Below are 19,359 nucleotides of genomic sequence, written 5' to 3'. Positions count from 1 at the left end.
CTGTATACTAATTTGTCTTGATGGACTTCAAAATTAAATGACTGTAATGTTGTCAGTAATCCTTTATCGCATTGTAGGCTATCGCACACCTCAAATACACATAAATATTGATTCATATTATTTGGTTGAACTGAATACTCAAGATCACAAGAAAAGTGTTTCCAGTATGAAATGTACATACACATATCAGTGTCATTAGAAGATACCGTGTAATAATTTGACATATCTTTTAATAAAACAAGTTTTATGTAACATTTCTGTGCAAATTGTTCAAATATTGACGGATTTGATCCTTCAACAAATTTTAAATCTAACACAATACTATCACACTTAATGCCATTGACCTTAGTATTCTCAACAATCCACAAACCTTGTTGTAAATCATATTCGAATATAATTAAGTGAACTATGATTTCGTTTGCATTGGCGATGGTGGAAATATTGATTGCATCTATACTGAAGTTTTGTATTGAAGTATAAATGCATGAAGAGAGGTTTGTCTGTAATGTTTGCGAGAATTGAAGTACATGATTACCATTATCTAAAGCGACAAATAATAGAGAAAGGTGTATCACACTGTGATTGGATTCACTATTTGACATTATTTTGATCTCGTTACACTGCTGTCCGATCTGGTTAATTTTGATACCCTGGTGACACTGAACCCTACTGACAACTTTATATTCCTCTGAATCAAAGTGTAATCCAATTAGACTATGACGATTACCAAGTGAATACCTAATACTGCATTCACGAATTTCACCAGAATTGCAATAAACGCAAAATGCATTTTTATAAACATCATTAAAATTGCTGTAAACTGCCAAATCATCATTTAAACATCTGCTTTCGACACTCTGATAAAGCTGCATTGACCCATTCCACTTTGATTGGTCACAATAATCAATGTAGGATGAAACACATGCTCTGATATTTCTAATGCTGTTTTCAGGAGGAATGAGAGACACGTTACACATCTGGATATCTTCTTCTTGGTTCAAACAGTCTGTCCAATACTCTAAATCTGAATGATCTTCCCCATTGCAAATGGCACAGTAAATGTTGTTATACACCACTCCTATTAGTGACGTCACATGAATTGGCATTTCATCTAAAAGTTACAGAAACAACAATTTAATAACATGATTCAGTTTGTCTTAAATTTGATTGTATATGATAATAAAAGCATATTTTAAACTGCCTATAAACAGTGAGAATCGAGTGTAAATAAAACAATAATACTAAACATCCTGCACATGGTAATGACCTACAACTAGTAAGTCGCCACCTTTTTATAGTTTGTATATCGCATGCCAGCATATGTTTGCAGCTGTATGCTGACAAGCCTGTTATCGTTGTTAATTTTCTTGTTAGAATTTCAGAAAGCAAAGCTGTCTGGTGAGCCTATTGTTTTGGTTAAAATTATCATTATTATAATTGTCTCTCATTCGTTATTACAGTCAAACAGGCAACCTGTTTCAATTGTGTAAACTGGTGTATATTGATGAGAAGTTTAACTTATGATCTAAATACACGACATCAATTATTTTTTACATCACATCTAATACATATATTCTTGTCGCAGAGTAGATCCTAAATTCTGCCAGTTTATTATATCATTTAGTTAGTTTCATTCAAATATATTTTTGAATTATTTAGGTGAGAGACCCAATTTTAAAATCCTTGTTCCTCTTAAACGATGTAAGTTACCTGGCTGGTATTCATAGTAAACATTTACATTTAAGTAAAAGAGTGTGTTATTTATTCTAAGCCATCTAAAAATATGTTATTTATTCTAAGCCATCATATTATTTCACCATATATTTGTGTACAAACAAATTCAGAAAAACAGGAACTATGAGGACATTACCTGTAACGTTAAGGCTATCTTCACATAGTGCACGAATTTGTGAATCGGACCAGGTACCTGGACATTCAGTTATCATCCACCATCCAATACGTTCGTCACTATTAAGATGAGCTATGCATTCTGATTTAGGTCGGTGATTGTCAGCTTCTATTATTTCAGGCTCAATTCTTGTCATGGAATTGCTCATTACTGTGGTTGATGCAATCGTTTCGTTTTGAGTACAAATTCTGATATAGTCGTGACAGCAGTCTCCATAGTATATACAGTCTTGGTCACAATTGCATACCAATCCGTTACCTTTTAAATATCCTTCAAATTGTCCGCATCTTCTCCCACTCTTTGTTGAGCAGCTATCCAAAAAGTTACCATTAACCAAGCACCTTTCTTTTAGCCACCTGATTGAGCCTGGCACTGATATACCTGGCAGTGGAGTAGTGACTGATGAGCTCAGACAAATATGGACAAACAGTGAGTAATATATATATCTTCTGAAAAGCATTTCTGTCGTGAAAATCAGCAAAAAACAAAATTAATACAATATTCACATTACTAATTTTACCAGGATTATCATAAATATTAACATAGAAGGTAGTCTAAACTTGCCAATAATAAGATACGTCTTCAGTTACAGCATTTATAAAGTATGCTCTCAGTCGCATAATGTCACACTACACAGCAGTGTTTATAGTACTTTTTTTGTAGAGCAATGACATACCATATGTTACTCTTTTGCTTGAAGGCAGATTGTCACTACCATGATAGAGCCCCGGGCACTTTAGGTCCTTGCTTGTGTTGATAATTTCACAAAATGTTCAATAAGTTCTCTTATAAGTAGTTGCTGCATCTTTACTGCATCTATAACGAAATAAAATGAAAGGTAAAATACCTCTTGTTGTTTCTGTGGATCGTTCACTATAACGCGTATGAAGCACCGGTTTTGATATAATAATTAACTAAAATCAACAGCTGTATAACTTCAGGCATTTCTTGAAACCTATTAGTTCACAGTACTTAAGATTCACAGCTACGTCACGGATTACTTTACAAATGGATCAACTGCACTGTAAATTTTAGGAAACCTTTCAAGTTTTGCAATAAAACATACTGTTTAAAAAACATAACAAATCCAAGTTGCATTGTCATGGGAGTATCATGATCATAGTACCGAAGTCTCGCGCAGATCTATACTTCATGGGCATTGGTTGACAGTGAATCTCGGCTTGCTGCTTGAGACTACTTGGCGAACATGGCGGCAGCGTGGATTGTGGTGACACGCCGTGAAACTCTGTCGTCAAAAACTGATAAATCCTTCATTAATGCTGAAAATTGTGCCACAATTGGCGACATTGCCAACCTAGATGGTTCTAAGGAGTGGGAAGATCGACCTATTGTACGCATTGTTTAGATGCAGTCGCCTCAATCAGACAAAACGGTGCTCCCCACTAGCGCACCGATCACGATAGCCCAGGACGTCGGCCTGAAATACATCGATGTTGTTTACGGGACTAAGTATTCTGTAAACGTGCATAACCCTTATGAAAGCAGCGAGAAGTTACTCGCATTAGCCGCAGAAGAGTCGAGTTATAATTATATTCACGCAAATTGACATCAAATAGCGGTCGTAGCCCTGCGGTGTGTCGCTAATCATAACCTATTTTCATTATTCACGCCCTTGAAGCCGCAAAGTTGTCGCTGGTGCAAATTTAGGCAACCCACAAAAATGTCCAGTTATACAAGTCAGATGACCTTTGCATGGATTAATGTGATAAACAAAGTTATACATGGAATAACATTTTATTTCAATTCTTCTCTCCGATCAATGATCTCACTTACAATTCTCTGAGAAACACACCAATCTAATGGAAAAAAAAGAATTAATTTGATTTTTTCAGCCCTCCTCAAAAAAATTGCCTTATAAACTCGAAAAACAAGGAATAAAAAAAATCTGGCCTTGTCACAACAACATTCACATAATGAAATGAAATGAAAGGAGGCCGCTGCAAATAGCAATGCAGTACACAGCTGCCGACGCTGGCTCTATTAGTTACACTTTCCACTTTAACGGAGTAACTATGTCACCAATACTATCTTCAGGTCCCTTCTTTCCTTTCCTCCCTTTTTATCCCTTTCTTTTCTCACTCGCTTATTAAAAACACCGCTTGTTCAAACACTCAACACTGGCACATGAGTTGTCGAAATGGTTGTTTTAGTGCTACAGTTTGAGGATTCAACGAATATTCACTGAGTATTAACCATTATTTAATTCCAAACGACACTTCCAACCAATCCATCATACTTTGTATCGTTCGCGAACGCAATTTGAACTACGACCTTTTTTTTTTTACACGTAACCACAACAAGCTGATAGAGCGAGACTGTGTTCCGTTTGAATCTAGGGCTGCTACCTCGTTTCAACAATATGATTATCGAGACAATTACGTGATACAGGCAATGCTGACTGCTTAGGGCAGAGAGCAGAAAAAACAGAAACATATTGATGTGTTTTCCAAAAAAACAAAGATGCCACGGCCATGCATTTAAAATACGAGCGAGCAGACGGGCGATATTTCGGGGTTCGCGCGGTCGAAAAATAATGCGGAAATGATTAAACAAGCGGTTGCAGCGAGTGAAAAAAAATGATCGAAAAGCAGAAGCGAGCAGGAGGTTGGGTGAAATTAGTGCTGTACATTCAGGTTCTGAAGCACGCCAGAGACAGACAAAATGCAGTTTTGAATATTGACACCGTTCGTATTTTTTAAATGAGCCAAAAAAAAAACAAAATTGTATGCTGCTCGTCTTGCAACGTTTAACGGCTACTTTCGGCTGAAGATTGGGTATAAGTACGTTATTTTAGAATGATTTTCATTTGGTTTCACGTGATGGTTAATCTGATTTATCATATAGCATTACAAACAGGAAGTCCTCGGCATAGGTCAGAGTACTAGTATACCCCAGACCACTCGTTTTGATGAATGGTCTGGGTGTGGCTTGTGGGTAAGAATAGAAAATGAACTTCGGTTAGGTTGTGATTATTTGGATTTTTGAAAATGTATTTTTACTATTAAAATGCACGTTTATTTTTTTTTCAACACAGATCTCCAGTCAAGAGGGTGGCGGTTAGAAGTAACCCCGGAGTTAAACAGGGAGTAAAACACAGAAGTGGAAGAACTGTCCATGCATTGACCAATCACGCAAGAGCTCACAAACACCAACAAAATAGTTGTTGTTGTACTCAATAAAGGGGTTTGGCACTAAAAACAATGGAACGTTTATATGCTTAAAGTCAGATTTAGATCGTGTTATAATCCTAAATCCCCCTTCGAAGAGTTGTAAGCACAAATGTTCATATTGGTATGTATCTATAATATACACACTGCTTATTATCGATTGTATACAGCATAGTTATTAGGAAAACATGCCCAAACACCTCATCATTGTCAGCAAGTATACTGTACATGTAGCGATAAATTTATTGATTATATTATTGTCTGCTTTATATACTCACATATTTTGCGGGTGTGCATACCATGAACCTGTCACAAGTTTAATAACCGATGGAATTAAACACGCACGGTGTTGTTATAATTGCTCGAGATAGTTAGCCAAAGGATGTAGCACTCGGCTGGCGTTAATTACCTGTTCCTGTGATCTAATCATTAGATTCATTTTCTTCATAGCTATTATTATATTGGCGGAGCATCAGTGTTGAATTCCATTTAATATAGTGATTATCACACAACTGTGCAAATGTTCACATAACTTAAAGTATCTAATAATACACAATCATTTAAATGTTATTAGAAATGTCATTAATAAAATAAATACAATATGATTACAAATATTAAACAGTAATTTAGTTTGCTACTTCTTTGCAAACATTTTAGATGTTGCGTGTTGATCTAACTGGTAACTTGTGACGTCTGCACACTCATTCAACATATATTCGTTAAAGAAGCAATAACAACTTGAGCCGAATGATTTCTGTTAGATTTTCTGAGGAAAGAAGGGACCTGAAGGTAGTACTGGTGATATAGTTACTTAAAGTAGAAAGTGTAACTAATAGAGCCAGCGTCGGTAACTGTATACTGCATTGCTATTTGCAGCGGCCTCCTTTCATTTCATTTCATTATAGGAATGTTGCTATGACAAGGCCAGACATTTTTTATTCCTTGTTTCTCGAGTTTTTATGAGGCATTTTTTGGAGGAGGACGGAAACAAATAAAATTAATTCTTTTTTTCCATTAGATTTGTGTGTTTCTCAAAGAATTGTAAGTGAGATCATTGATCGGAGAGAAGAAAGGAAATACAATGTTATTCCATGTATAACCTTGTTTCTCACATTAATCCATGCAAAGCTCATCTGACTTGTATAACTGGACATTTCTGTGGGTTGCCTAAATCTGCAAGAAAACCCCAAATTAGCAGTTCTTGTGAATTTCACACTGAAATGTTTTGTCATTAAAATTACAACCACTCACTCGAATATCCAGTTTTACAAATAGATTTTTGAAATTTAAAATAGTATAATGTATGCGTACTCAAAGTACACAAGCTTGATTAGAGTGTTTCCACCAACTGAATAAAAAGTCTAACCCACATATGCACAGGCGACGGCTTCAAGGGCGTGAATAATGAAAGTATATTGTTGCTTAGCGACACACCGCAGGGCTACCGCTATTTGATGTCAATTTGCGTGAATATAATTAAAACTCGCCTCTTCTGTGGCTAATGCGAGTAACTTTTCGCTGCTTTCATAAGAAAATCCAGGGCGGTTGGCTCCTGTTCATCAGGGCTATGTACGTTGACAGAATACTTAGTCCCGTAAACAACATCGATGTATTTCATGCCGAAGTCCTGGGCTATCGTGATCGGTGCGCTAGTGGCGAGCACCGTTTTGTCAGATTGAGGCGACTGCAGCCCATCAATGCGTACAATAGGTCGATCTTTCCACTCCTTAGGAACATCTAGGTTGACAATGTCTGTAATTGCGGCACAATTTTCAGCATTAATGAGGGATTTCTCAGTTTTTGACAACAGAGTTTCACGGCGTGTCACCACAAACCAGGCTGCCGACAAATTACGCTGAAATAAAATTTTATTTTTATTTAATTTTCGGCTCCTCTTTCACACGGCGGGTTCGCAAAACAAGGGATAAAAAAGTCTGGCTTAACTGATTTAATTCAAGCCTTTGCTAGACCAGATAGGTAAATACTTTTAAAATACCACACTTCCCGTGTTGGGGTGATTTCAAAGTAGGTGGTGAAAATAAACTAACCATTTGATTGATAGAAAAGTGAAAAACGAATAAAATGGTATGGATGTAGTGCATAAATGCAGATTTGATCAAGTGAGAATGAGATTGTAAATTTTAATTCTAGAGAGCATGTTTCTCTGAAATTAATGATTTTTTTTGTTCCAGTATTTTTTTATTTTTTGCCAGGTATTTGATTTGCCAGGAGAAACTGCATTGGAGACAGCAATAACACATGGGATTAGAATTGGCAACTTCATTTATGTCAAAGGGGTTTAAAGATATTTTTGTTCGTTTCAGTTCATTGCTGATTTGTTTTGAAGTGTCAATGTGTTTATAATAATTGGGTATTGTATCTACACTTTCACGAAAGTGTTGATTTTCAATAAACACATTTATTCAGCTGCACACAAGCAGAGAACAGTTCTTCATACGATTGATATCATTACACATGTTTGTACTTGATTAATGTTTTAAATAATTACTTGATTATGTGATATGTTTATCGTATGTTATGATTACTGTACAATAGTGCAAAGTGTCTGATCATGAAACGCATCATTTAATATATTTTGCTCATTAATACTTTTCAAAATGACAACTATATTTGTAACATTTTATCAGTAGAAATACATTTCAAAATGTGCCTCTGCTACAAGCATTGTCAATATTCACATTGTGTTTTGCGCTAAAGCACTTTTCAAATGATAAACAATGAGAAACACTATTTCTATACATATTTCTGGCGGAAACACTTGAAAAAGTGTTTAGTGAAATCACCTTTGAAAGTATTATAATCACTTTTTATACAGGTACCTAGTGGAAACACGTTTAAAAATGTATTTCTAGTAAAATCACTTTTAATTATTAATTTCATTTAAGGATGTAGTAGACTTTCGTTGGGCAAAACAGAAAAAGCTTGATAAAAATAATAATAATGGTTAATGACTAACAATTTTTACATGTTATTGTAGCCCTTGCAACACTATACAAAAATATGATAACACTTATGTCAACATTAATTACGTCACGTGACTGCTAAATAAACAAAATCGATTGTTCTGCTATTTTTACTAGAAAACGAAAACAGTTAGCCAACATATTTTTATGAGAAAAGGAAGACTACAATGTTCTTAACAATAATGTAAAAGAAATAGTTTCTGAATTGTTTGGTTCTTTTACAAAGTGGTTGAGAAGAATTCTGTAATAAATTAGAGTGCTCTCTTTTCACAGGTCAATTGGCAATGAAATATCACTGATACTTGAAAACTATTTTACATTTTGTTTTCTCTTAAGTTCAATCTCTGAAAAAATCAATAAAATCGGACAAGAACTGTTCGCGTAATCGTGATTTTTGTGGTTTTAGACACGTTACGTTTCAAATGGCTGAAAAGACTCAAAAACCAAAAGTAGCACAGTCGAGAGAATATTTTCTGTTCAGCGCATCGTATTCAGTTATTTTTTTATGTTTAAGATAGCTATTGTGTTGGTTTTATGAAAATCAAAACAACACGTTTGGTACATGGCCGATAAAGTTATGAAAAATCGATAATTTGAAAAAAGCAACGTGAAAACTAAGTATGGCCGCCCTTGAATAAACAGTGTAATCCCGTTATCAATTTAAATGTATTTGCTTGACAAGCTTAGTTTCGAGTGTTATACCATATCACAACAAACTTGGCAATTGTTTATGTACAAAACGTGGTATGTGACCGTTAAACTTGAACACTGTCGTGTCTAACGCTCTTTCTCGCAACTTTCTCGTAAGCCACGGCATCTGAACCAAGCGAAAATGTCATCAGAGCAGAACTACATAATGAGATGCGAGTACTCGGTAAAGCTACGCTTTTTATTTTTTACTAAATATCGGCAATGACACTTTTGTTGTTGAATATCAATTAAAAATCGTAATTGAAGTAAAAAAGGGGCCTACTATTTGCTGACCGAATCCGCTTGGAAGCAAGTCAGTCAAGCTTGCCGACAGTACTGCCGTGAATTACAGGTCGTCGTTTTTGCTCTATAACTCGTTACAATCGGAGTCTCGTTTAGTTTAGTTTTGTCGACTTGAAGTACGATTGTTATAAAATTATTACCAGCATAAAACAGATTTCATTTCCAATAGCTAAGAATGTACGTGTAACTAACTGCTTTGTCTATACACCACCGATGCGTCACTGAAATTTGAAAGTCAGTCTGCCGTCCCACATGACACAATGGACCTGATTAGTCTATTTTGACTACCTCGTAAGTTCTTAGCCAATACACGTGCATGTGCTATGTTCGAAAGGTCGCATGTGCACCGGAGACTAAAGTGAGATTCCCAGCCATAACAAGATTCATGGATATTTATTTTTCCCTTTTTACACCGAGAACATTTACAGTGGTCAGCCAGATTCGAAATTAATATATCCAGGTCGACGAGTCTCGTGTTATTCGCTTCACCGCAAGCGTTACCAGATACTGCAGACTTCGCTGGCGATATTTTTCGTTTCGACATCATGCTCATCCTGTATGTTGATGTTGTGTCGTCAGCCTCCAGTGACAGTATAGTGGTGACACATTCGAGGTAGTTACGGTGGTGTCTTCAGTCTCCAGTGCGGTGGAGCAGATATCACTTTGGTTTTCACTCAACTTGTCTGTTATCGACTCGTCCGACTTTAATTCGTTGATGAACTGTGTTTCGTAGTAAAAAAATACGGTTTCTGCTATTCAGAAATTTGCAGGTTTCGCCTGTCATTGGAACACTCTTTTTCCAATATTTTCCCTGTGCCATTTTTTTCAAAATAAACTTGGTCAAAACAAAATAAATGAACAGTAATATATAGTAGAGAAAAGCGATGCGATGAACTATCAGCAACGAGTAAGTGTATCCGGTCATTTGACCGGCAGCGTACACTCGATGTTTATTTGCGGGATTAAGCTAATTAAAAATGTTATTGTTTTGGCTCAGGGGGGGGGGGCTTAGCCGAAGTGCACATTCCCGGGGTTTCCGTTAATTGTAAAGCCGTTTTTTCTTGAAATAAAAACGTGATTTAATAAAAAAAACAAGGTCGTATGGCTACCTATAGGTATAAGTCACCATTTAATGAAAGAAACAAAAATGAAGAAAAAAATTACCACCAAAGTTTACTACATCCTTAAACAATGTTTTTTAAACAGTGTGTTATATTGAAAACTTGAAAGGTTTCCTAAAATTTACAGTGCAGGAGATCCATATGTAAAGTAAACCGTGACGTAGTTGTGAATCTTAACTACTGTGAACTAATAGGTTTCACTGTTTTCCAAGAAATGCCTAAAGTTATACAGCTGTTGATTTTAGTTTATTATTTTATCAAAGCCGGTGTTTCATACGCGTTATAGTGAACGATCTACAGAAACAACAAAAGGTATTTTACCTGTCATTTTATTTCGTTATAGTACAGTAAAGATGCAGCAACTACTTATAAGAGAACTTATTGAAAATTTTGTGAAACTATCAACACCAGCAATGACCTAAAGTGCCCGTGGTTCTAATATCGTAGTGACGTATCTGCCTTCAAGCAAAAGATTAACATATGTTATGTCATTGCTCTACAAAAAAGTACTATAAACACTGCTGTGTAGTGTGACATTATGCGACTGAGAGCATACTTTATAAATGCTGTAACTGAAGACATATCTTATTATTGGCAAGTTTACACTACCTTCTATGTTAATATTTATGATGGTCCTGGTAAAATAAGTAATGTGAATATTGAATTAATTTGCTTTTTTGCTGATTTTCACCACAGAAATGCTTTTCAGAAGGTATCTATATTACTCACTGTTTGTCCCTATTTGTCTGAGCTCATCAGTCACTACTCCACTGCCAGGTATATCAGTGCCAGGCTCAATCAAGTGGCTAAAAGAGAGGTGCTTGTTTGATGGTAACTATTTGGATAGCTGCTCCACAAAGGATGGGAGAAGATGCGAACAATTTGAAGTATATTCAAAAGGTAGACTGGTATGCAATTGTGACCAAAACTGTATATACTATGGAGACTGCTGCCACGACTATATCAGAATTTGTACTCAAAACGAAACGATTGCATCAACCACAGTAATGAGCAATTCCATGACAGGAAATGGTCCTGGAATAACAGAAGCCGATAATCGCCGACCTAAATCAGAATGCATAGCTCATCCTAATCGTCGTGTTGGATGGTGGATGATAACTGAATGTCCAGGTACCTGGTCCGATTCACAAATTCGTGCACTATGTGAAGATAACCTTAACGTTACAGGTAATGTCCTCATAGTTCCTGTTTTTTCTGAATTTGTTTGTACACAAATATATGGTGAAATAATATGATGGCTTAGAATCAATAACTTATTTTGGGGAAAATATAACACATTTATTACATAAATGTAAATGTTTACTATGAATACCAGCCAGGTAACTTACATCGTTTAAGAGGAACAAGGATTTTAAAATTGGGTCTCTCACATAAATAATTCAAAAATATATTTGAATGAAAATAACTAAGTGATATAATAATCTGGCAGAATTTAGAATCTACTCTGCGACAAGGATGTATGTATTAGATGTGATGTAAAAATTGATGTAATTGATGTCGTGGGTTAAACTTCTCATCAATATACACCAGTTTACATAATTAAAACAGGTTGCCTGTTTATTTACTGTAATAACGAATGAGAGACAATTATAATAATGATAATTTTAACCAAAACAATAGGCTCACCAGACAGCTTTGCTTTCTGAAATTCTAATAAGAAAATTAACAACGATATACAAACTATGAAAAGGTGACGATTTGAGGGAGTTACTAGTTGTTGTTTATTACCATATAAAGGATGTTTAGTATTATTGTTTCATTTACACTTGATTCTCACTGTTTATAGGCAGTTTAAATTTGTTTTTATTATCATATACAATCAATTTTCAGACAAACTGAATCATGTTATTATATTGTTATTTCTGAAACTTTTAGATGAAATGCCAATTCATGTGACGTCACTAATAGGAGTGGTGTATAACAACATTTACTGTGCCATTTGCAATGGGGAAGATCATTCAGATTTAGAGTATTGGACAGACTGTTTGAACACAGAGGAAGATATCCACATGTGTAACGTGTCTCTCATTCCTCCTAAAAACAGCATCAGAAATATCAGAGCATGTGTTTCATCCTACATTGATTATTGTGACCAATCAAAGTGGAATGGGTCAATGCAACTTTATCAAAGTGTCGAAAGCAGATGCTTAAATGATGATTTGGCAGTTTACAGCAATGTTTTTGATGTTTATAAAAATGCATTTTGCGTTTATTGCAATTCTGGTGAAATTCGTGAATGCGGTATTAGGTATCCAATCGGTAATCGTCATGGACCAAATGGATTGCTCTTTGGTTCAGAGGAATATAAAGTTGTCAGTAGGGTCCAGTGTCACCAGGGTATCAAAATTAACCAGATTGGACAGCAATGTAACGAGATCAAAATAATGTCAAATAGTGAATCCAATGACAGTGTGATACACCTTTCTCTATCATTTGCCGCTTTAGATAATGGTAATCCTGTACTTCAACTCTCGCAAACAATACAGACAAACCTCTCTTCATGCATTTATACTTCAATACAAAACTTCAGTATTGATGCAATCAATATCTCCATCATCGCCAATGCAAACGAAATCAAAGTTCACTTAATTATATTCGAATATGATTTACTACAAGGTTTGTGGATTGTTGAGAAAATTAAGGTCAATGGCATTAAGTGTGATAGTATTGTGTTCGATTTAAATACTGTTGAAGGTTCAAATCCGTCAATATTTGAACAATTTGCACAGAAATGCTACATTAAACTTGTTTTATTAAAAGATAAGTCAAATTATTACACTGCATCTTCTAAAGACACTGTTATGTATATGTACATTTCATACTGGAAACACTTTTCTTGTGATGTTGAGTATTCAGATCAATCAAATAATATGAATCATTATATATGTGTATTTGAGGTGTGTGATAGCCTACAATGCGATAAAGGATTACTGACAACATTACAGTCATTTAATTTTGAAGTCCATCATGACAAATTAGTATACAGATTGTTATATCTCAACATTGTTGAGAAAGAATTTGTTCTTAGTTCTGACTGGTTAGTTGCCTACATATGTCTTGAAAATAATTACCAACTTGTTTTAGAGTGGTTAACACTCGTATCTTATTTAGTATCTATAGTATCACTTATAGTCTCTATTGTATTGTATTGTAGGTCTCCAGACTTATTAAATTTCCCCCAAAAGATAACTCTTAATTTTATTATCTCTTTATTAGCTGCTCAGACTGTTTTTGTTGTGAGCTGGTTTGTTACACGAAATGCAATTATATGCATCACTGTAGCGGTCATATCTCATTATGCATGGTTGGTCACGTTTTCATGGATGGGCATCATTGCATTTGATATTTTTCGTACATTTGGAATGTCCTCATTTGCTAATTCTAGTCATGCGACTCACTCTACTTTAGTTCGGTATATTCTTATAGGGTGGTTTGTACCTGCTGTGGTAGTCTCAGTTGCAGCTTTTATCGATTTTTGCGAATATACTGAGCTTACTATTGGATATGGGCAGTTCGGAAGTTGTTGGATTGGGAATCGGAATGCTCTACTTGTATTTTTTGTTGCACCAGTCTCACTGGTTCTATTGTTGAACGTTATGTTCTTCACAACGTCAGTCTACCGCATTAGAAGTTCGATATTAGAAACCAAACGATATTTTGTGGGACAATCTCATTCATGGAATGGCCAACAGATTTGCATGGTGTTCAAAATGTCAATTACATTTGGTTTCACATGGATTTTAGGATTATTAGAAACTTTTATTACCTCATATGTGTTGTCATTTATTTTTGCGATTGCCAGTGCTTGTCAAGGGCCAGTTATGCTTGCATCGACCACCTCAAACACCATAAAAGGAAAAAGAAATTCGACGAAAATTGTACAGTCAAAACTGTAATATTGAATAGATATAGATTATGTTGCATATAGATTCAAATCGTTACATGAAATGGCGTTCTCATAGTTTCGGTCTACATGAGAAGAACACAATTTCAAGATAAATAATAGTAAATTATTACTCGTTAAATAAATAGATGAGAGTTTATATTGTCATAAAAGTATATATTATAATTATGTTATGATGTGAATAGGTATTGTGCTAAATCACAAATTCATACAATTAAGGTGTTACTTTACTTTGTAATCTATATTGAATTTGTTTTTATGACTGTGTATCAGAGAATGTATTTATCCTGAACAGTAGCAACTGAAATAGCATAGACATTATTTTTTATATGTGTTTTTGGTGAATCTCCAATCACATCTTCATTCATGTTGGAATTTAACATTTCAATTTTTGTGTATGAAATAATAGTATGTAAAATGTAATTTGATTTTTTCTGATTTTGATTTGATTGTCTTGAACATGTAATTTCACCTGTACGGCTTGTAATTTATCGGTTCCGGTATTTAATTGTTGTTATTGTGTATATTTATTTGTTCCATTCCTTGGATAATTTATTTGCTTTCAGCTAGGCGTATAACGAAGTAATCGTCATTTTCGAATGACGTCATTTTCAATTTATAAATTGTTAATAAATATTATGTAAATGCCTGGTTGTACAGCTTTACTATTTGAGATGAGTGTGTGTGTGTGTCAGAATTATTGCTTTACCTAAGCCATAATAAGGTCAAAGATTTATGGCCGACAGAGAAAGTTTAGTATGGTGCACAAATAAAGCTTCTCTTAATTGATTTAAAACAAGATAGTAGTGTTTTTGACAGGTAAATATATAAATACGATGAAAATATTTCTAGTATACAGAAGTCTACCATGCTGCTCGATATGTGTGTTAATAATAAGTTTGACACTGCAGTGACAGCGACGCACACATTTAGTTTTAACTGGACATTGTGCACATGGGTGGATCTAAGCAGTTGTGTTTTGGGCATTGTATTGTGTCTGGCACTGAATGCTGATAAGCCGAGACATGGGCAGAACTACACTGATTAATATTATAGATTTTCCTAGAAAACCATTTTGAAGTGGATGCAACAAAACACTAATGTATAAATTATAATATTATTCTCTTTACAGAAGACCATATCTTTGTATTAGTAAGGTAACACAATTATAAAACGTAGCTCTCTTAGTCGTGTAATGGCGTCCAATGCATTAGTGTTCATAGCACTAGCTAATTCTGTAGACAAACGACAAAACCTATGTTCATAATCGGTTGAAAGCATAGCGTCACCACGGTACGCAGGCCAAGAGACTTTAGTTTAGTACTTGTATGGAGTATCTGAGCAATAAAGTTATTCAAGCATATTAGGCTGTACCTGTATCATAGAACATTTAAAGACAATGTTATGTTAGTATGATTGTTGCTAAGACGCTTAATAATGTGTTGGCATTCAGCTCCAATAAAATAAATCTACATGATGCAGCTAAATGCGAAACTGAAACTATTATATCAGCTAAAATGCGTTTTCACAAAAAACATCCAATCATTTGATCATGATGTTGTATTCCAACATGAAAAAAATGTTACAAACAACAAACTGCTACTAGCATGAGGAGATTTAATCCCATGAACGTTCTATAAAATACAAACGTCAATATGAACAAACAGAAACTGATACTACCATATACTTACAATTCCGACAATTTGTAGCAAGTTCAGTGAGACAGTGGCCTCCACTGCTGATCCACCAATGTCAGGACGCAAACCTTGTCATAGATACCTGATCAGCGACTGTTAAAAATTAACACTAAGATTACAGACATATGTCCACACGTTTTCGAAATGTCCATCGATTATTGTTCCTAAAATTTTGAATTCCTGTGTTTTCACTTATTTTTTTTATGCAGTTTGTATAACCCCACTTTTTACCATTATAAGACGGAATTAAATATCCTTCTCAGTAAATAGCATAGTTTTGCATTATCACGCATAAAAATTAAACATTTGCGACCTGATCTATACCATGCGATGTTTCAACAATTAGCTGGCCTCACAATCAAATCAATCTTCTTGAATGCGGGGATTAAAATACGTTTTCCCCTTCAGTGTGTGGAAAGGTATTTCTTGCACGTTTTGATGAGAATTTTCATGTACAAACTGTACCACTTATGTAATAGAATACGTTATTTAATAAACAGTGATTAAATGCAATTCAGTGTGTTGGAAAATCACTCTGTCCGCAGCCCGGGAAACATTCATGTAGAGTCATGGCTACGTACTGAAACATGTTAATTTTTAGATTGAACTATCAATGCCCGTTAAAACAATACTTCAATGTTTTGTGATATTTTTCAAATTGTACAATTCTATGCAAAATTTGTCATATGTACGAGTTCAATCAATGGAGTCAGTTAATTCACATACATCAATTGTATGACGCTACGGTTCACGAACTCCGAACAGACGATAATGAAGTATTTGCAACGCCCTCACACAGCATAAATGGAACGTTTAAGGGAACTCTGAAAGGTTTAATTGCTGATTGGTCACCACATAATGGTTGGGTCAATACATTTTCGTTTTGATAGTACATTTTTTCACAATTCTTAGATGTACCATAGATGTTCACTTGATTATATAATTGTGTATAAATATCTTAGTCAAAAAAATTACATATACATACAATTTTTACATATAGATAAATACATCCCTAAAATGTTGGCACAACACAAAGAATTTGCTATTACATGTATGTGAGCTAACGCGTAAACAGAATAAATGGTTTTTGGTTTGTATATGTTACACTTTTAGAATAAATAAACAATAACTTTTGAAATACGTTCACACAAATGGAAATCGAACCAATGTGAAATCGCGCCCTCTATGGCAGTATACTGCAGAGCAGCACGGAGGGCGACAGAAAGGGGTAATAATAGCACCATAACTTCAAGTATATTTATGATAGACTCCGGCACCCGTATGTATTCCTTTAGAAATTCTGAAAGGCAATTGTTGCTGCTTTTTAAGGAGCATGCCACCTGTTCATATGCTCCTTATATTATACTACAATAGTTAAATGAGCTTGAACACGACACAAGTTACCAGTCACTCGAACACGTAACCTATACTAGTGTTCGTCGTGAAAAAACTGTCGATTAAGAAAAGTATTTGACAACAGATGTAGCAACATAAATTAATGTTCAATATTAGTTTTCATGTTTACGAAAGTCTGTTAGAACCATATCACATCAGGGAAAAAATTATTATCACGAGATATTATCACGAAATCACGAGATATTATCAGGATACACTATCACGAGATCACGATACACTATCACTAGACACTCACGAGGTCACGAGACACTCACGAGATCACGAGACAATATAACGCGACAATATCACGAGATCACGCGATACTATCAAGAGATCACGCGATACATACTATCACGGGTTTTGATCAAAATTTACGTCACAGTTACCCATTTCTTGAACCTAACACAAATGGTTAAAAGACAAAAAACACGCGCCATAATTACGCCAGCAAGGTGTCGATCTACATTAAGGGAGCACTGTCTAGTGAATTTATATTCCTGAATAAATTTGCCAAAGACGAATTATAGACCGTTTATTTTATTATCATACTCATTTAGACAGATTGACGTATATAACTTACAATCATATGACAAGCTATGTCTATTGCTTAATTTCGATGATTGCTCAGCACAAAAATGTCTACTATTCGGCCATCTTGAATCAGATCGTGAAACAAATTGATGTGCACGCACGCACTCACTAAAGTCAGTCCATAACTTCACGTTTCCGTCATAGAAATAATCAATTGTGAGGGGATAACATGGGAATATGTATGTGGGAAAGGTCATATGACATAATAATTTATGAATGAAAGTGAATACAATGTTTATATTCGTTGACAGATTTCCAAATTTTATTTTTTCAACGTTGAAAATTGTTTGTGGGCAAGTGAATGAAGACGGTGGAATGTCTGAAAATTTGTGCAAACTGTGTTTTAGTAAACTGATAACATATCGATCCGGTTTCGTTATGTTTCCCATCAAACGCATCAGTGCCCTGAGATACAGCACTTAGCGCCTTTTTTTGATGGGCAGCAAGCTCGTTCACAGAGCAAAAACAACACGTTGATTTCTATATTCCAATATTCTAATTTTATCAAGTAATGTGTGGTTTCTATCATGTGTTCTGATTGGGTAATGCAAATGAGCCCAAGGGAATCTTATAATCGATTGAGGGCGTGCGACATACAGTAAATCATGGTGAAATCTGCCTAGGGTTAATGTTGAGGCTTCGGCCGGATAAATGGTCCTTGGCTGGCGAATATAATAAACCAGGCAATAAATACACAACCAAATTAAGCCTTCTTTGTCATTTGTTTCGACTATAATTTATATTCTAAGACACAATATCGATATGGTCATAACAGCCAAAGTACGTTCTAAATGCAGTTATATCTTGTACGATATCTCAAAATGTTGCTCAGTGTTGTGTAGTCCATGTATCTAATATACTGTTTAAGTAAGCCGGCAACCCCCCACTCTTCATCAATCATCTGCCCAGGAAACAATAGTTGGGTGATAACACCATTTGTTGTTGGTTTTCTACTCCAAGTGGTTCAAGAATTGCACCACAGCCACCACTAACAACATTGAGTCACTAAAACCAACATGTAGCTGCTAAAACAAAACAAAGTCATGTACCTGAATCATTTTCAGAAAACAAAACTGAAGAAGATTTTTATCCAGCGTGTCACCACTAAAAAGATCATTATCTTTCTACCCATCCAGAACTGCACACACACACTGAGTGTGCTCTATGTCCCACCATCTCTCCATTAGTTGATAATCGTATCCTTATTTGGATATTGACTCAGAAAAAGAAAATTACAATAAAGACGAAAAACTGATGAAGTAACAAAATGGAAGCGCTACAATTGAAAAGAATGAAAAAAGAAATTGTTTATGTATTTAGGGGAAGCTGGTAGTTTTTTAAATGATTTTCTCTGGCACTGAAACAATGTTTTCCATTTGTTACTGTTGTTAGATAATTTTCATACTGGCAATTCTTCGTTAGCAGTCTACATGGGCGCAGCTTATTCTTTTTGTTTTTGTTTTTATTATCATCATGCATTTGTTCTTGACTCTTTTTTTTCGAATACTTTTTTTGAGCATAATGCAAATTGTGTTGATTAGATTGGTGTTATAATT

This window comes from Saccoglossus kowalevskii, chromosome 10 (assembly GCF_978046115.1).
Source record: "Saccoglossus kowalevskii chromosome 10, keSacKowa6.1, whole genome shotgun sequence".
Lineage (NCBI taxonomy): Eukaryota > Metazoa > Hemichordata > Enteropneusta > Harrimaniidae > Saccoglossus > Saccoglossus kowalevskii.
This window is presented reverse-complemented; position numbering follows the sequence as displayed.